The sequence below is a fragment of the Phyllobates terribilis genome, unplaced genomic scaffold (genome assembly GCF_046119375.1).
Source record: "Phyllobates terribilis strain yellow unplaced genomic scaffold, ASM4611937v1 Scaffold_8__6_contigs__length_399053987, whole genome shotgun sequence".
Taxonomy (NCBI): domain Eukaryota; kingdom Metazoa; phylum Chordata; class Amphibia; order Anura; family Dendrobatidae; genus Phyllobates; species Phyllobates terribilis.
Window position 1 is genome coordinate 145992602 of NW_027362768.1, and position 21217 is coordinate 146013818.

Below are 21217 nucleotides of genomic sequence, written 5' to 3' on the forward strand. Positions count from 1 at the left end.
GGGGACCATGGGGTGCGGATTACAAAGCGTTTTACAAGTGTTTCCGCTGCGGAAATTCCGCATCAAAAACGCTAGTAATCCGCAACATGGGCACGCAGCCTAAAAGGACTGCAATCACAACTCTTCCCTACTCCCAAGCTATCTGTAGATTTGTGCGAAAATTGGCTTGAAATTAACAAAGTATAGCACACACAGCAACAGCGGTGCCGTCTAACACGCAGCTGCAGCAGTGAGAAAATGGTGGCGATGGGGAAAATGGCTTGGTCTTATAGGGCAAGGACATGTGACATACACTGCCAATCACACATGCCCTTGCTTGTGTGAAAAAAAGCAGTTCGCTCCGTGTGTGCGCTGCTGATAGGCTGACAGATTGCACCTCCCCACTGCAAATGCGGGAAAGAGAAAAAAAATGGAGATCTTCATTGTTCCTGCAGAGATCCATCCCCTGCCCCTCCCCCCGCCCCGTTGTACACTCAAACTGCGTATTAACATTAATTTTCAGCATTACTGAGAAAAAATCCAGTTATGATTTTGGTGCACGAACAGTTATCGAACATAACCTCGAACAGCCGAATTTTTTTTCAAATCGTTCGTGTTCGCCGAACGGCTCGAACACCGCCCAAAACAGCTCGAATTTGAGATTGGCGAACAGTTCGAGTCGAACACCGCTCATCTCTATTGCTTAGCAACAATGTAATGCTTTAACCACAACCAGACCCATTAAAGTGTAAGTTGTCAAGTAGTCTACCTATGTATCCTTTGTCTCTATCTGTGCCTTGTGTTCAATAAACAGTGACTGTGAAGGGAGAAGGCAGATAGGGTAAAACCCTAATATAGGAGACAGTTAAAACAATAGGTTTGTCTTCTGTTGGAGACATAGTTCATCTTAATGTTCTTTCATGCATATTTTCTGGGGCTGCCTCATGTTTGTCTGCATTTTAGGAGTGAGTACACAGAATATTCTGCAAAGTTTTAAACTTCCAGAGGTACATATAGAAGGATTATTATTAACAAGATAACAACTTTGATGGGAGGAGTGCTTCTTTAAAGTGGCATTCACATTTTTATTGATCCTATTCTATCTTGTCAGTCAGTCCTCCCTAGGAAAAAACCTAGGGAGGATGAATGACAAGATAAAATAGGATCAATAAAAATGTGAATGCCACTTTAAAGAAGCACTCCTCCCATCAAAGTTGTTATCTTGTTAATATATTACAGTCATCATATTATGTAGCACTGTGTACTTACAATTGCTCATTTTGCCTTTCTACCCAGCTAATTCTTCTCTTGTCTCTGCTCAATGTAAAAAACAGAAGAATAAAAGAGAACAACATTTTGTTTATGGCTAAAAACTTCTTTATTTATACAAAAACATTAAAAGACAAAAAAGGTTATACAATTGACAAAAAAAACAGGTAACAAAAAGAGTCAGTAGCAGAAAGGTCTTGAGGGTGGGTAGGTAAGGAGGAGAAAATCAAAATAATATATCCATATATACCACTATAGCGTTTAAACATCCTTACAAAACAAAAAAAGTCAGCCAAAAAGTTTTTGCCAATTCTTACGCATTCTGCTAGATGTTCCCATATATATATCATTGCTTTCTCAAGGAGAGAATCTATGTAGAAACAAGAAGTCTCTATTCCCTGCATTTATCATTCCCCTCTTCAACTCCTGACCCAGCAGCTCTGGTCCTCCCCCCTGCCAGGGACTTTTGCAGTAACTCATGACTCATGGATGGAAAAGAGTCTTCCTCTTTGTACATAGAGCTTATAAGGATTGAGCTAGTCAGTTTAAATCACGTGATGTCATAGATCTAATGGAAAAGAGAAGAATTAGCTGGGTAGAAAAGCAAAATAAGCAATTGTAAGTACACAGTGCTGTATAATATGATGATTGCAAATATATTAAGAGGATGCAAATTTTGATGGGAGTGCTTCTCTAAGTTTTAATATTCATTTTAGAATTACATTTTAATCTATTCCTTTAAAATCATTTTACACAGTACTGATGCTACATCTTCTCTGATACAACAGAGCTTTCTTGTAAGATGTATTTCCCTGTTGCTCTGTTACAAATTAAGATCTACAGTCCCTTTAAGTTTAAGGCGCCATCAATGTCAAATATCTTAGTGTGACATTTAGTTTATTGCAGATGTCTGATTTTCTTCCACAAATAAGGGATAACTGCTAAATTGTGAGCTATATCATAGAAGGTGAGGACAGAGTGACCTTAAAACGTACCCACCTTAGGCTAGGGTATCTTGAGCCTATATTCTCTCATCCGAGAGAATCGGGTCGATTTTGCAGATCACATTCTGATCAAACTCTGATCAGAGTGTGATCCGATTCTCTCGGGTGAGGAGAAGATGGAGAAAAAAATGTCTCCATATTCTCCATTCTGTCAGTCTGTGGAAATTGGACAAATCTCAGATGTCATCCAAGTGCAGTCTGATGGTTTCCACGGACTCATTGACTTGCATGGTGAAGTGTGATACGAATATTGGATCAAATTTGGGCATGCTGTGATTTTTTTCGTTGGACTGAGGAAAAAATTGGACATATATACTGTCCCATAGAATAACATTGGTCTAAGTGCGATTCGATGTTTTGTCGGATCACACTCAGACGAAAAATACGGTCATGTGCATGAGCCCTATTACGACCACCTGCTGAATGTTTTTTAGTCCAATTTTTCAAACAGAAATTTTGATTTTATGGTTTTTTTTGGGGGATATTGTATTTTTTTAAAGAGCTTTTTCAGAAGTTCATCCTAATAAACATCATTACTAACCAAATGTTTTAGCAACCAACAGTATACATCGATCAGAGCCACTAGAGTTTTTTTCCTTGTTCCTTAATTTTTACACCTTGCTCGAGAAGAATCAATACCATGCATGGCAAAAAGAACAAATAAATCAATTTTGGAACAAATCAAGCCAGACATGTCACTGAAAGCAAGGATCACCAAGCTACGACTTGTCTACTTTGAACACATCACACGAAGAGAGCGATCACTGGAGAAGGACATCATGGTCAGAAGAATAGAAGGAACAAGTCGAAGAGGAAGACCAGCGACCCGGTGGCTTGATACTATGAAGATAACGGCGGAGAAGACCCTGGTGGACCTATCTAGACTTGCACAAGATCAATCGTACTACAGAGCGTTCATCCATCAAGTCACCATGACCTGTTAAAAAAAAAATTAATGTATCTAGCATTTTCTCCTTTACTGGGTACATAAGGCGCCAGTAGGCTTAAGTTTTAACACTAAGGGTCCAGGGCTTGAATCTGTATGAATTTGCATGTTATCCCTGTGTTTGCTTGGGTTATCGTTGGGGGTTTCCAGTTTCCCTAATATTACAAAAGCACACTGAAATATTAAATGGCTTCCTATGAAATAGATCCTAATGCTTTGTGGATGTTTCAGAGTGACCCCGATATGGGTGATGACATTTTCTTTGCAGCACTGTGGTATAAGTCAGTGCTCTATAAGCAACAGGAAAAAATAATTTTGAATGAAATGTATCTTTTTAAAAAAAAACTAATTTATACATCTGTTTGATCCCTCTACTTCTAATTTCACCTTTACAGAACTGTATTTTGCCCTGTTTCATTATTATTGATGACAGAGTAACCTGACCAGGAAACCTTTCTAAAATGTATGAATTTAAATAGGAGAGATGAAAAATTGGACGTTGTCATAAATAATTTAGCATTTATTAGCAGAAGTGAAGATCGCATTATAACTGGTATGAAAATCTGTCAGCGGAGATAAATCTGTAGCTTATATTATTGTAGTATATTCCTGTCCCTAGAATTCTGTTGTCGCCGTCCAGTATCCTAAGGGGCTTCAAAGCCTTGTACTTTGGATGATGATATCTTTTATGTATAGCACGGAAAAATGTGCCCAACATTGTTTTTTTAAGCTGGTTGCAGATGACCGAATGTTTTCTCATCAGAGAAAATCGGGTCGATTATGCAAATCAAACTCTGATCAGTGTGTGATCAGAGTGTGATCAGCGTGTGATCCGATCCTCTCAGATGAGAAGATGGTGAAAATTTTTTCTCCATCTTCTCCATTGTGTCAGTCCGTAGAAATGTCACCTGAGTGCAGTCAGATATTTTCCACGGACTCACTTACTTGCATGGCAGAATGAGATCCAAATATCGGATCAAACTCAGACATGCTGCAATTTTTTTCCCAGACCGGCAGTGTCCGAGAAAAAATTCAGACATGTGCACTGTCCCATAGACTAACATAGGGACGAGTGCGTCAAAACAACAGGTAGCACTCATCCGATTATTACGGTCAACAGTATGAGCCCAAGAGGCCCTAATGTTGTCTTCTTTTTGCATAAAAGGAAAAGAAAGATTAAGCAAATGAGTAAATAATTGTATTCCCCCATGAAATATCAATTATGGAGCAACTTTCATCATAACTTTATATGATGTCATTGCTCTGTTATTGCTCGCAGAAATCTTGTCCATGTATATATACTCCCCCGTCCATGTATATATGCTCCCCCCCAGTCCATGTATATATGCTCTCCCCTGTCCATGTATATATGCTCCCCCCAGTCCATGTATATATGCTCCCCCCCATCCATGTATGTATGCTCCCTCCCCCAGTCCATGTATATATGCTCCCTCTCCCCCTGTCCATGTATATATGCTTCCCCCAGTCCATGTGTATAGGCTCACTCTCCCCCTGTCCATGTATGCATGCTCCCTCCCCATGTATGTATGCTCCCTCCCCCAGTCCATGTATAAATGCTCCCCCCAGTCCATGTATATATGCTCCCCCCCTCAGTCCATGTATATATGCTCCCCCGCAGTCCATGTATATATGCTCCTCCCCTCAGTCCATGTATGTATGCTCCCTCCCCCAGTCCATGTATATATGCTCTCCCCAGTCCATGTTTATATGCTCCCCCCAGTCCATGTATATATGCCCCCCTCAGTCCATGTATATATGCTAACCCAGTCCATGTATATATGCTCCACCCCAAGTCCATGTATAGATGCTCCCCCCAGTCCATGTATATATGCTCCCTCCCCCAGTCCACGTATATATGCTCCCCCCTGAAGTCCATGTATATATGCTCCCCCCAGTCCATGTATATATGCTCCCCCCCAGTCCATGTATATATGCCCCCCCAGTCCATGTATATATGCTCCCCCCTCAGTCAATGTATATATGCTCCCCCGCTCAGTCCATGTATATATGCTCCCCCCAGTCCATGTATATATGCTCCCCCCAGTCCATGTATATATGCTCCCTCCCCCAGTCCATGTATATATGCTCCCCCGTCAGTCCATGTATATATGCTCCCCCCAGTCCATGTATATATGCTCCCCCCTCATTCCATGTATATATGCTCCCCCCCTCAGGCCATGTATATATGCTCCCCCCCTCAGTCCAAGTATATATGCTCCCCCCCTCAGTCAATGTATATATGCTCCCCCCCAGTCCATGTATATATGCTCCTTCCCCCAGTCCAGATATATATGCTCCTCCCCCAGTCCATGTATATATGCTCCCTCCAGTCCATGTATATATGCTCTCCCCTGTCCATGTATATATGCTCCCCCCAGTCCATGTATATATGCTCCCCCCATCCATGTGTGTATGCTCCCTCCCCCAGTCCATGTATATATGCTCCCTCTCCCCTTGTCCATGTATATATGCTCCCCCAGTCCATGTATATATGCTCCCTCTCCCCCTGTCCATGTATGCATGCTCCCTCCCCATGTATATATGCTCCCCCCAGTCCATGTATATATGCCCCCCCCTCAGTCCATGTATATATGCTCCCCCCCTCAGTCCATGTATGTATGCTCCCAACCAGTCCATGTATATATGCTCTCCCCAGTCCATGTATATATGCCCCCCCCTCAGTCCATGTATATATGCTCCCCCAGTCCATGTATATATGCTCCCCCCCTCAGTCCATGTATATATGCCCCCCAGTCCATGTATATATGCTCCCCCCCTCAGTCCATGTATATATGCTCCCTCCCTCAGTCCATGTATATATGCTCCCCCCAGTGTACACTGACGTCAGCTGCTAGCTGCTGGTCTTTGATTGGCCAGCAGTGTGTATTGCAGCGCACGGGCCTGGCAAGTTCGTGCGTTGCAATACACTTCAGCTAGATGTACGTCCGAGAACGCATATCTAGCTGAAGTAGCGAGGCTGGTGTCGGCACCCGGCGGGTTCAGAGTTCTCACCTGCTGGGCCCAATCCAGTAGCGCTAGTGCTGCGGCAATGGCGCGCGTGCCCACTGGGAGGATTCTGCGTGCCCCCTCTGGCACGCGTGCTATAGGTTCGCCAGCACTGACTTAGGCTAAAAAGTGAGTGTGATTAGAGGAGATTGGATGGTAATGGGCTCTTGGAGGAAAGAACTGAATTCTATTGACCCTCCTCCACCCTGCAAGTTGTGCTGTAAAGTTGAACTTCAGTTATTTGTGGCCGGCTGTGAAAAACAGTGTGAAGTCAACATTATTCGGAGGTCTGTGTGAAGTTAAAGAGGTTATCTGGGACTTTGCTTATTTTTCCCTATGGGGGTAAGAAAGTTACCTGTTCTGCTAGGTGCCAGACTGACAGCTCAGAGCAGTGACGGACCGCTCCTGCCGGCTTATGCTGACATCACATCAACAGAGCAGCTTCTTCTCTTCCGTTCTGCTCTGTTGATGGGGTGTCACTGCCTATATCCTGCCTAATTGCAGGGAGCCCGCTGCCAATCATTATGACGTCCCATCAACAGAGCAGATCGGAAGAGGAAGAGCTTCTCTGTTGACATGAACTCAAATGACCATTAACAATGTAATGAGGTCCAAGTAGAATCAACAGTGACCTCTATGAGAAGGTGGGAGAGACCTACAGTATAACTGCTGAGTATTGAAGGCTATGCAGCTTGTAAGCAGGCTCGGACTGGCTCATAAAGGAACTGGGGAATCCCCCAGTGGGCCCCTCTGCAGACATGGGCCCCCAACCCCACTGTATGGGCAGTACTTGGCATAATTCACTTGATTCATTCTATACAGAAAAAAACAGCATATCATCATCATTCATTTACCAAACTAACCAGTTTATTATTATATAGAGGTACGATGAGGGTAGTGTAATATTTGCCTGCAGGTGTAAAATGGACCCCTCAAAGTCAATGTTACTGGTGGGCCCTTGGCACCCCAGTCCGACACTGGTTGTAAGGGTGTTTGTTTCTGAAACTTTCAAACAATAGTGCCTTATATAAGATTTGTAATCATCGAGCTGATTGTCTCCCTGTGTGTGCACGATGGAAAAGAAATGTTCTTCTGCAAATTAGACCTCTTGAATACTATGTTATATACAGACATAAATAGAAATTAATTTAATTTTCTTTTCATGCACATCCCTCCCACATATGCCTGTCTGTAAAGGGAGGTGTGCAGATTGCGGGTTTACCCCTCTACTAGTCAATAAGAGTATTCCCCTGCATGGCCACGTAACAATGGCTGAAGGATGATAGCGACACTTCTTGTCGTTTTCTATCTGTGCATTCAGGGCCTTCCAGGTAATTGTAGACTATTGTTCTCTCTGAAGTTTCTGAAGAATGAAAAGTGGATATGAGTCTGATTGATTTTGATAAATGTCCCTTTCTGAGTTAAAAAGCTGCAGGTTGCCATTCTGACGCTCGTGTTTGTTTCAGATGATTACAAGCGAACACTCTTGATATCAGTAAAAAGGATGGAGTTTGTGTTATTGTTTGTGAGACTCTTCTCGTCTTTCTTTTCCCCAGGAAACCATTCAAATGAGAATAATAGAACTTGATTTCTTCTGATATTAGGGAAAATGTCAGCCCTCCATTACTGATCAGAGAATATGCACAAATCATATTGATGGTGAAGTCTGTAAAGCGCTGGAAAACTAATGGCGCTATATAACCGAGTAAAATAAATAAATAATGATTATTCCTACATTTATATTGTCTGGTTATGTAAGTGTTTACAAGCTGTATTATATTTTATGCCTATGTTTTACACATGGGGAAATGAAATAGATTAAAGTCTTATGAACCAACATTAAAGCCCCCCATTTAATGTAGATAGTCCCCCATCGTTCAGCCAATAGCTATCTCCTCTGAAGCACAAACAGAGAAGCACAGATGGCGGAACACACCAAACATAGGACTAGAGTCTCAATCCCAAGAGACAAGCGTGTGTCTTAATGGGCCTAGGCAAATTATGTCACTGATCAACATCAGGAAACGTACAAAATGCAACGTGGAGCACAACAGAGGGCAGCGAATCTAGGGAAAGGAAGAGGAGCTTGGGATACCTCAAACAGGTGCATTACAATGTAATTTTGCCAAATTCACAGTTTCAGTACTGCTCCATTGGGGCTCACAATCCAAATTCCCTATCAGTATGTCTTTGGAGTGGGGGAGGAAACCAGAGAACCCGGAGGAAACCCACGCAAACACAGGGAGAACATACAAACTCTTTGCAGATGTTGTCCTTTGTGGGATTTGAACCCAGGCCCCCAGTGCTGCAAAGCTACAGTGCTAACCACAGAGGATATAGATGTAAGTCATCTGAACCCGCTGATTTCAGCAGGACCAGTCAACCATATATTGTGTATGGGGTTCATGGGAGAACTTGATAGGGGCCTAACACCTAGGAATGTGGCAGAGTCTAAAATATGAAACTTTGGTCCTTGCTTGACCTCCTTTCTGACGGTATCCATCTTTTTTGTCAGACACAATAGCAAGGTAGACTATTGTCTACCGAGAGCATAAGGTGACCTAATCCCTTTCTAAGGTCTATGAGCATCTTTAGTAATCCAGCAAGCATTCATATCCTTTCTTGTTGAGGTCGAAAAGGTTGTACAGATTATTATGATTCTTAAGTTTTTGAAGATTACAATCAAAGATACGCTAGATAGAGACAGATAGATTTTCTTCTCATGCAAAACAATTTTTATACAATTTATACCGAAAAAGGGGTCAATTAACGCCACATTAGTTTATACGGTTTTCTACTATTACACAGGGCACTAAAATGCATTTCAATGACACATAGAAACATCAAATCAATCTCTTCCTGAACTCTCACCTTAAACAACTTTGCACTGGTGAGACCTTTCCAACAAGAAACTAAGAGATTCATCTAAAATATGGCTGGACAATCATGGCAGAAGTTCAACATTATTGATAGGAAGAATCATATTTTGAGAGATTCTTTTCGAATGTAAATTATTTTCATCTAGTTTAAGTCTTATGGAAAATTATAATTAGGGAGATAATCAGGCTCCTGATTCCACGCTTTGTAAGGCATTTCCGTCAGTGAATTTCAGCAAGACAGTGACCCAGGCAATAACACATCCTTTATTCTCCAAAACCAGCTCACATGAAAGTTGCTCACCTCCGGATCGCAGCCAGGAACACGTGAAATAAAGTCCAATGCCGCCGGCACCATCCTACAGATCTCTCCAAAAATAAAAGCCCATTACAGGTTTTCCTCAAGTGACTTGGTCAAATAACTTGATCCAGTCCACATTTACTTGTATTGTGCATGATAACTAGTGTTGAGTGAGCATGCTCGACACTGCTCGGTACTCGCCCGAGCATCTCACTACTCGGGATGTTCGGCGAGCACTGAGCATTTCCGGGTTACTCGGGCGGGAGCTCGGGTCTCCGCCCTGCACGTTTGGCGCTCTTTACAGAGCCAATGAACATGCAGGGATTGCCAGCCAGTCACTGTAATGCCACAGCCATGTTGTTTGTGGGCATTACAGTGATTGGCTGGCCGCACAGTGTCACCTCGAGTATTTAAAACCGGGCGCCTCCATCTTGGACACAGTCGCCCGAAATACAGCCAGAGACATATTGACTTCTTAGACCTTCTTCTTTCTAAAAATCCGGATGGTAGTCTGGAAACCGATATCTTTCGCAAGGAGACATCTACGAACTCTCTTTTGCACTATACCTCGTCTCATCCTCCAAATCTAAAGAATTCTATACCTATAGGGCAGTTCTTGAGAGCCCGGAGGATTTGTTCGACCGAGAAGAAATTTTTAGATCAGGCACAGGAATTATCTACACGGTTTCAAGACAGAGGATATAGGAAGCAAGATATCGAGAAAGGCTTTACCAGAGCCTTACAAGCTGACAGGCAGATATTATTGAGCAAACCAGGACGGAAAAATAATAGGTAAAACAATATGCAGTGGAATACACCCCCTCGGTTTATTTCTAAATTTAATACCAATTGGTCAGCAATTAAATCAATTATTTCCAGACACTGGCCGATTCTTCTCACAGATAAAGACTTTAACTGCACATCCTTCTATTACGTGGCGTAAGTCTAGAACATTAGGGGACTTATTGTCCAGAAGTCACTATATTCCTCCAGGAAATTAATTCATCTTTGGAAGCAAGGGCCCAGCATGGGGTAGTCACTCATGTGGTAGATGCTCTATTTGTAAATATGTTCCTAAAGCCACAGAATTTTGTGGCTCTGGCAGCAATAAATCATACCAAATAGTGCACCATATTTCCTGCGAAACCGAGGCGGTTGTGTACCATTTAACATGTCCCTGTGGACTCATCTACATAGGGATGACAACGAGAACATTAAAAGTCCGCATTCAGGAACATATCCGCGACATAAAAAACTCCAACACATGCCCCGACCCACAATTATTAAAAACCATTCCAAGACATTACTGGGAAGTACATAAAGGTGATCCCAAAGGTACTATAATTTGTGGGATTGATCATGTCTATTTGGGGATCAGAGGTGGTAATGTGAAACAAAAACTCCTACAAAAAGAGACCCGTTGGATCATTGTCCTAAATACAGTAGCTCCCCTTGGGCTTAATGAATACGTAAGCTTTAAATCTTTTTTGGCTTAGGATATCGGCAGGTGGTTTTGTCGATTTCTCTTTTTATGTCGATTGGTTTTATTAGTTTTTAATTGTTATATTTGTTTTCTAGATACCTTTTCGCATTTTCACTGGGTTGGTGTCCATTGCGGGAGAGTGAGTGCATTCGTTCATCAATCATCTTCAATATTTATGAACTTACTACATCTGTAATCGAAAGATGAAGAGGAGACCTATGTATACATTATTATTTTTCTTTTTTCTATTCTACTTGTGATTATTAGTTATTTACATCTGAGTAGTGCAGTGCTGATATATATTTATTTAGTAACTATTTATATTTAATTTTTATTTACTTATTCATTGGTTCTTTCTATATATATATATTGCAGTCATATATTTTCTTTATATATGTATTCGCTTGCCTGCATTTACTGTTATCCAGATTTATGTATTGTCGGCCTCATTCATTATTGTTCCCTTCTTCATATTTTCTATTGTATTATTTACATTTATTGTCGTACTTTGATTTTTATTATTCATGCGGGTCTGAACGACTCTCTGCTGGCTTGTGGACTGGCCACCCACTTACCGATCGATGACAAGTTCATGACCGCGCTAATCGGCTCATGCCTCCTGGTCTGCCTCTGACTTCTGCTGTCCTTCGCTGGCGTGCTGCGGCCTGGGCGTCGTGGGCGTGCCCACGGTTGCCCGGGTGATGGGGAAGTGACGCTATTCCTCTTCCTGTCTTGCCGGGCGGCGGTGGGCTCGCCCGGGCGCTTTAGGAGGCGGACCGCTGCAGCCGGAGGCACACCCATTGGATGGTATCTAGTGTAATTTCATATAAATACATTCACCTGCCCTGTCTGGCCACGTCTCCTGACGAAGCCATTCAGGTGAAACGCGCGTCGAGGCGCGCTACTCTTGACCCGTGCCACAGACTTGCATCTCCTTCATCTGCCATGTCTCAAGGTAATGTGTGGCTATGCTGAATATCCACGTATATGTTACTTCCTTTTATATATTGTTGTACTTGTCAGCTAGCCCACCTACCCTCCATATTTACCTTCTCAGACCCCCATTGCCTCCTACACTCTTTGGATACAGGCTGGGGCTCTGGGATTTATCCATAGGCATTTTTTATGGAGTGCTTTCTGTAGCAGGGTATGAGCCTTCTTTTACTTTTTGGCGGGGCTCTTTTTCCATCTTACCCCTCACTGTTCATCTCATCTTAGCCATCCTTTATCATACTTCTTGATATTTGCACCTATTTTAAATTGCTGGAATATTGTGTACAATAAAAATTAACACTATTTTGCACTTTAAGTGGTATTCCTGTTCTTTATTAGTGTGAGCCGTGCCTTCCACATAACATCCTGTGGATATTGGCTTTACTTCTCCACTCCTTTTTCCTTTCATTGGATATACACATTTACTTGTATTGTGCATGATAACTAGTGTTGAGCGAGCATGCTCGACACTGTTCGGTACTCGCCCGAGCATCTCACTACTCGGGATGTTCGGCGAGCACTGAGCATTTCCGGGTTACTCGGGCGGGAGCTCGGGTCTCCGCCCTGCACGTTTGGCGCTCTTTACAGAGCCAATGAACATGCAGGGATTGCCAGCCAGTCACTGTAATGCCGCAGCCATGTTGTTTGTGGGCATTACAGTGATTGGCTGGCTGCACAGCGTCACCTCGAGTATTTAAAACCGGGCGCCTCCATCTTGGACACAGTCGCCCGGGATCAGACAGTGTAGGGTCAGTGAAGCTGAGTTAGGGAGAGATATATAGTGCGAAATAGGTAGTGTAGGGTCTCTAAAGCCTGCCAAATCAAACAAAGAGTTCTTCTCAGGACTAATATCCATCCCAGATATCAGGCAGGCAGGCTGTATAGGAGACGCAGTGGTTATACCAACAAACCTTGCATTACAGTCCTGTGTACTCCTGCTGGTCAAATTGCTAGACTTATCACCCAGGTCTCAGGTGCCAGGAAAAATCCTTTTTTGTTTTCATCCAAATCCTGTATTTTTTTTTTCCTCAGTCAGACTGTACAAATAAGCGTCTTATTAACCTTTTGGTACCCCCCCCCCCCAAAAAAAATTGAGTGTGTCTGTGACTGTTCAGACACCAATATATCTGTTTAAGAGAGTCTGGCGTAGGCCATATAACTAGAACTTTGGTTTTGCAGTTCCACGGTTTAAATCTCTGTATTATCCTGCTTTTGGCATTTTTTCCGTAAAAAAAAAAACTAATAGTGTCTCGCTGACTGTTCAGACACAAATATATCTGTTTAAAAGATTCTGGTGTAGACCAGATAACTAGAACTGTGGTTTTGCAGTTCCATGGTTCAAATATCTGTATTATCCTGCTTTTGGCATTTTTTCCGTAAAAAAAAAAACTAATAGTGTCTCGCTGACTGTTCAGACACAAATATATCTGTTTAAAAGAGTCTGGTGTAGGCCACATAACTATAACTGTGGTTTTGCAGTTCCACGGTTAAAACCTCTGTATTATCCACCTTTTTGCCTTTTTTTTACATAAAAAATGAAAAAAATGAGTGTCTCGCTCAGAGTTCAGACACAAATATATCCGTTTAAAAGATTCTGGTGTAGGCCAGAAAAATAGAACTGTGGTTTTCCTCTTCCACAGTTCTAATCTCCTTTTTATTACCCTTTTTCCATTGATAGTGCGAGTGTAAGCTATTTTACTTCATTTACAATGGGCAAGGCACGTGGCAAGGGATGTGGAACTGGACGTTCTGGTGATGGTGCGTGTAGAGGACGGGGCTGTGGCCAAGGTGAAAATGTGCCACAACCAACAGCCACATCTTCTCGCTCCCACTTCTTGACCGAATTACTAGGGAAGCACACTACAACACCAGTATTTGGGAACTGATCAGTGTGAACAGGTTATTAATTGGATAGCAGATAATACTTCCAATTACCTGGGCACCACCACCTCCGGTCTGTCTTCCACACGGTCAAGTTTTAGTAGCCGTGAGTCTCAACTGCATACTCCTCCTCACCCTGATGCTCCTTCCTCCCACCATGCCGAATGTCGTCAGACAGCAACTGATCCCATACTTGGACACTCTGAAGAGCTGTTCACTGGCCATTTCCATATTTGTGCCCCTCACCTGCTCCGCTTGAAGTGGTGGAAGAGGAGATCCCATGTAGCGATGCCCAAATATTTGAACAGCCACGGCCACAGGAAGTCGACGCTGGCAATTTGTCACAAGTGGTGGACGATGACGAGACACAATTGCCATGAAGTGAGGAGGAGGATCGTGGTGCGCAAGTGGAAGAGGAGGAGGTGGTGGATGATCTAGTAACTGACCCAACGTGGCAGGGGGACACGCAGAGCGAGGCCAGCAGCACACAGGGGGAGGGAGGCAGAGTACCCCAACAGGCAGGAAGAAGCAGTGTGGTGGCTGCACACAGAAGGCGGGCAACAGTTCCCCGTAACACAAACACGAGGGACGTTGCCAGTACAACCTGTAGGTCTTCCAGAGTCTGGAATTTTTTTAAAGACTCTGCTGATAACCCCAAAAAGGCCATTTGTACCACCTGCCATTCCAGCATCAGCAGGGATGACAAAACTACCAGCCTGACCACCACCAGCATGATCAGGCACATGTCAGCAAAGCACCCGACTTTGTGGGGCAAACCCCAGGGTCCACGACCAGTGTCAGCGGGTGTCACCACTGCTTCTTCCGCTGTTGTGCATGCAGGGCAATCCCCTGTCCATACTGCATGCAAATATGCCCCCTCCTCTCAGTCTTCACTTGTTATGGCAGTTTCTCAAGAAACAGCATCAACGTCCACGTCCACGTCCCACCGCAGCGTTCAATTGTCCATATCCCAGAGCTTTGAACGAAAGCGCAAATTTGCAGCCAACGCCCCACAGGCCACAGTCCTAAATTCGCACATTTCACGACTGCTTGCGTTGGAAATGCTGCCTTTTAGGCTGGTGGAGACAGAATCCTTCCGCAACCTTATGGCGGTGGCCGTCCCCCGGTACTCGGTCCCCAGCCGACACTATTTTTCCCAGTGTGCCATCCGCGCACTACACAAGCATGTGTCCCAAAACATCTGCCGTGCCCTCAACAACGCAGTTACTGGGAGAGTCCACCTGACAACGGACACGTGGACAAGTGCTTGTGGCCAGGGACGGTACATCTCCCTGACGGCACACTGAGTAAACATAGTGGAAGCCGGGACCCAGTCGGACCATGGGACGGAACACATCCTCCCCACACTGAGAATTGCGGGCCCTATGTCAGTCAGAGTTGCCCCCACAGTGTACAGCTCCTGCTCATCATCCTCCTCCTCCTCATGTTCAGCCTCCATCTCAGATATCACCACATCAGTTACAAGCTGGAAGCACTGCAGTACTGCCTCAGCCAAGTGGCAACAGGCTGTGCTGAAACTCATAAGCTTAGGTGAGAAACCTCACACTGCTTGTGAGTTGTGGACAGCTGTGAAAGAGCAGGCAGATCTGTGGCTGAGACCGCTGAACCTACATCCAGGCATGGTCGTGTGTGACAATGGCCGTAACCTGGTGGTGGCTCTGAGGCGAGGCGATATCACACACGTACCAAGCCTGGCTCATGTGCTTAACCTCGTGGTTCAGCGGTTTCTTAAATCGTATCCCGAGTTGCCAGATCTGCTCGTCAAAGTACGCCACCTGTCAGCTCATTTTCAGAAGTCGGCTACAGCTTCCTCCGCCCTTGCTGTGTTGCAGCAGCGTTTGCAGCTTCCGGCACACCGACTGGTGTGCGATGTCCCCACACGTTGGAACTCTACCCTCCACATGTTGCAAAGAATTTGTGAGCAGAAGAGAACAGTTGTGGAGTACCAGCTGCAACAAGGCCATCGATATTCAGGTCAGACTCCACACATAAGACCTCAGGAGTGGACCTGGATGTCTGACATATGTACCATCCTGACAAACTTTGAGGAGTCCACCAAGATGGTGAGTGGCGATGACGCCATCATTAGCATCAGCATCCCACTTGTCTGTCTTTTGCAACGCTCTGTGCAGAGAATTAAAGAGGAGGCATTGCAGCCAGAGTATGATGAGATGGATCAAGAAGCCGTAATGGGCGATTACACACAGCCCAGCCTCATCTCATCCCAACGTGCATTGGGTGACAATGAGGGAGAGGAGGAGGAGGAGGAAGAACAGGAGCTGGTATCATGCGCTGTAGAAGGTAGTACTTGTACAACTGTCATACCGTCGGTACAGCGTGGGTGGCCTGAGGACAGGGGGGAGGAGGAGGAGGAGAGCATGGTCAGTCGTCATCTTGGTGAGGACACGGAAGTCTTGCCCGTTACCAGTCTGGCACGTATGGCTGACTTTATGTTACGCTGCCTTAACCGTGACCCTCGCGTTGTCAAAATGTTGGGTGAGAGTCGTTACTGGTTGGTGACACTTTTAGACCCCCGCTACAAGGAGAACTTTCACTCTCTTATTCCTGAGGTGGAGAGGTCTACAAAAATGTGGCAGTACCAGAAGGCCCTTGCTGCAGAACTGTTAAAAAAATCCCATCTGAACACGCTAGTGGCAGAGGTCACAGTTCGTTGACCAACCAAGGCGTACAGGCGAGAGAGACGCAACTCCAATCCAGCAGAGGCAGGGGAACACTGTCAATATTCTGGGACAGTTTTCTGTGACCCGCCCAGCTTACAGGCCCTGAGGCACAGGGTACTCTCACAAGGAGTGGAAAGTTTCAAAAGATGGCGAGGGAGTACCTTGCCGACCGTACCAGCGTCCTCCGTGATTCCTCTGTGCCTTTTAAATATTGGGTATCCAAGCTGGACACTTGGAATAAACTCGCTCTGTACACCTTGGAGGTCCTGGCCTGCCCTGCCACCAGCGTGTTATCGGAGCGTGTTTTTAGTGCCACTGGGGGAATTATAACTGATAAGCACACTCGCCTGTCAACTGACAATGCTGACAAGCTGACCCTTATCAAAATGAACAAGGGCTGGATTGGGCCAGACTTCTCATCACCACCAAATGACAGCAGAGTAACATAAAGTCAAATACACTGGGTTATTTCGGGAGGTATATTCCCATGCACCGCTTCACACCCACACATGGGTATACGCTTCCTCATTTCGGCTGTATTTTGTTCTTCTCCTTATCCTCAGCATCCACCACCACTATACCACCAGGGTGACTGTGGTCTGTGTTGCCAGCATTGCAAGTTTCTCCATCCTAATTTTTGGCAGCTTTTGCTTGGAAGGCATAGGCAAAGACTATGGGAGACCCACTCCCCAATAATGGGAATAATGTTTTTAATATGCTGCACTGCATGGCTCTTGTAAGGGGCATGAAAACCGTCTTGTTAAACCTCTCTGAACTCCACAGCTCTTCCAAGGGGCATTAAAACCATCTTGTTAAGCTACTGTGACCTCCACGTCTCTTCCAAGGGGCATAAAATGTCTTGTTAAGCTACTGTGACCTCTACCACTCTTCCAAGGGGCATTGATATTGTCTTTTTATTCAACTGCGACCTCCACCACTCTTCCAAGGGGCATTAAAACTGTCTTGTTAAGCTACTGTGACCTCCACGTCTCTTCCAAGGGGCATTAAAACTGTCTTGTTAAGCTACTGTGACCTCTACCACTCTTCCAAGGGGCATTGATATTGTCTTTTTATTCCACTGCGACCTCCACCACTCCTTCAAGGGGCATTAAAACCGTCTTGTTAAGCTACTGTGACCTCCACCACTCTTCCAAGGGGCATTGATATTGTCTTTATATTCCACTGCGACCTCCACCACTCTTCCAAGGGGCATTAAAACTGTCTTGTTAAGCTACTGTGCCCTCCACCACTCTGCCAAGGGGCATTATAACTGTCTCGTTAAACCACTCTGAACTCCACAGCTCTTCCAAGGGGCATTAAAACCATCTTATTAAGCTACTTTGACCTCCACGTCTCTTCCAAGGGGCATTAAAACCATCTTGTTAAGCTACTGTGACCTCCACGAGTCTGCCAAGGGGAATTAAAACTGTCTTGTTAAGCTACTGTGACCTCCACGTCTCTTCCAAGGGGCATTGATATTGTCTTTTTATTCCACTGCGACCTCCACCACTCTTCCAAGGGGCATTAAAACCGTCTTGTTAAGCTACTGTGACCTCCACGTCTCTTCCAAGGGGCATTAAAACCATCTTGTTAAGCTACTGTGACCTCTACCACTCTTCCAAGGGGCATTAAAGCGGTCTTGTTAAGCTACTATGACCTCCACCACTCTTCCAAGGGACATTAAAACTGTCTTGTTAAGCTACTGTGACCACCACCACTCTTCCAAGGGGCATTAAAACCGTCTTGTTAAGCTACTGTGACCTCTACCACTCTTCCAAGGGGCATTGATATTGTCTTTTTATTCCACTGCGACCTCCACCACATAAAATGAGAACAATGGGGATAGGGGAAAATATATGTATGTGGGTTAAGAATTGGCTCAGTGATAGGAAACAAAGGGTGGTTATTAATGGAAAACACCCAGACTGGGTCTCAGTTAACAGTGGGGTACCACAGGGGTCAGTATTGGGCCCCCTTCTTTTTAACATATTTATTAATTACCTTGCAGGGAGCATACAGAGTAATATTTCAATATTTGCAGATGACACTAAACTGTGCAGGGTTATCAATACAGAGGAGGACAATTTTATATTACATGAGGATCTATGTAAACTAGAAGCTTGGGCTGATAAATGGCAAATGAGCTTTAATGGGGATAAATGTAAGGTAATGCACTTGGGCAGAGGAAATAAAATGTATAATTATATGCTTAATTGTAAAACACTGGACAAAACTGTAACTGAAAAAGACCTGGGTGTATTGGTGGACGACAAGCTCACGTTTAGTGGCCAGTGTCAGGTAGCTGCTGCAAAGGCAAATAAAATAATGGGATGCATTAAAAGAGGCATAGATGCTCATGAGGAGAACATAATTTTACCTCTATACAAGTCATTAGTGCGACCACACTTAGAATACTGTGTACAGTTTTGTTTTGGTCACCGGTGTATAAGACATAGCTGAACTAGAGAGGGTGCAGAGAAGAGCGACCAACGTTATTAGAGGACTGGGGGGTCTGCAATACCAAGACAGGTTATTACACTTGGGGTTATTTACTGTGGAAAAAAGAAGGCTTAGGTGTGATCTTATTACTATGTACAAGTATATGAGGAGACAGTACAAAGACCTTTCTACTGATCTTTTTACTCTGAGGCCTTAGACAGGGACAAGGGGGCATCTTCTATGTCTGGAGGAAAGAAGGTTTAATCATAATTACAGACGGGGATTCTTTACTGTAAGAGCAGTGAGACTATGGAACTCTCTGCCGCATGATGTTGTAATGAGTGATTCACTATTAAAATTTAAGAAGGGCATGGATGCCTTTCTTGAAAAGTATAATATTACAGGTTATATATACTAAATTCCTTGATAGGGCGTTGATCCAGGGAACTAGTCTGATTGTCGTATGGAGTCGGGAAGGAATTTTTTTCCCCAATGTGGAGCTTAGTGTTTGCCACATGGGGTTTTTTGCCTTCCTCTGGATCAACATGTTAGGCTATGGGTTGAACTAGATGGACTTAGTCTTCCTTCAACCTTAAAAATTATGTTACTATGGTACTATGTTACTCTTCCAAGGGGCATTAAAACCGTCTTGTTAAGCTACTGTGACCTCCACCACTCTTCCAAGTGGCATTGATATTGTCTTTTTATTCCACTGCGACCTCCACCACTCTTCCAAGGGGCATAAAAACTGTCTTGTTAAGCTACTGTGACCTCCACCACTCTTCCAAGGGGCATTAAAACCGTCTTGTTAAACCACTCTGAACTCCACAGCTCTTCCAAGGGGCATTAAAACCATCTTGTTAAGCTACTGTGACCTACACGTCTCTTCCAAGGGGCATTAAAACCGTCTTGTTAAGCTACTGTGAACTCCACCACTCTTCCAAGGGGCATTAAAACTGTCTTGTTAAGCTACTGTGACCTCCACCACTCTTCCAAGGGGCATTAAAATGGTCTTGTTAAGCTACTATGACCTCCACCACTCTTCCAAGGGACATTAAAACTGTCTTGTTAAGCTACTGTGACCACCACCACTCTTCCAAGGGGCATTAAAACCGTCTTGTTAAGCTACTGTGACCTCTACCACTCTTCCAAGGGGCATTGATATTGTCTTTTTATTCCACTGCGACCTCCACCACTCTTCCAAGGGGCATTAAAACTGTCTTGTTAAGCTACTGTGACCTCCACGTCTCTTCCAAGGGGCATTAAAACCATCTTGTTAAGCTACTGTGACCTCCACCACTTTTCCAAGGGGCATTAAAACCATCTTGTTAAGCTACTGTGACCTCCACCACTCTTCCAAGTGACAATAAAACCATCTTGTTAAGCTACTGTGACCTCCACCACTCTTCCAAGGGGCATTAAAACCGTCTTGTTAAGCTACTGTGACCTCCACCACTCTTCCAAGGGGCATTGATATTGTCTTTTTTTTCCACTGCGACCTCCACCACTCTTCCAAGGGGCATTAAAACCGTCTTGTTAAGCTACTGTGACCTCCACCACTCTTCCAAGGGGCATTAAAACCGTCTTGTTAAGCTACTGTGACCTCCACCACTCTTCCAAGTGGCATTGATATTGTCTTTTTATTCCACTGCGACCTCCACCACTCTTACAAGGGGCATAAAAACTGTCTTGTTAAGCTACTGTGACCTCCACCACTCTTCCAAGGGGCATTAAAACCATCTTGTTAAACCACTCTGAACTCCACAGCTCTTCCAAGGGGCATTAAAACCATCTTGTTAAGCTACTGTGACCTACACGTCTCTTCCAAGGGGCATTAAAACCGTCTTGTTAAGCTACTGTGACCTCCAACACTCTTCCAAGGGGCATTAAAACCGTCTTGTTAAGCTACTGTGACCTCCACCACTCTTCCAAGGGGCATTGATATTGTCTTTTTATTCCACTGCGACCTCCACCACTCTTCCAAGGGGCATTAAAACTGTCTTGTTAAGCTACTGTGACCTCCACGTCTCTTCCAAGGGGCATTGATATTGTCTTTTTATTCCACTGCGACCTCCACCACTCTTCCAAGGGGCATTAAAACTGTCTTGTTAAGCTACTGTGACCTCTACCACTCTTCCAAGGGGTATTGATATTGTCTTTTTATTCCACTGCGACCTCCACCACATAAAATGAGAACAATGGGGATAGGGGAAAATATATGTATGTGGGTTAAGAATTGGCTCAGTGATAGGAAACAAATGGTGGTTATTAATGGAAAACACTCAGACTGGGTCTCAGTTAACAGTGGGGTACCACA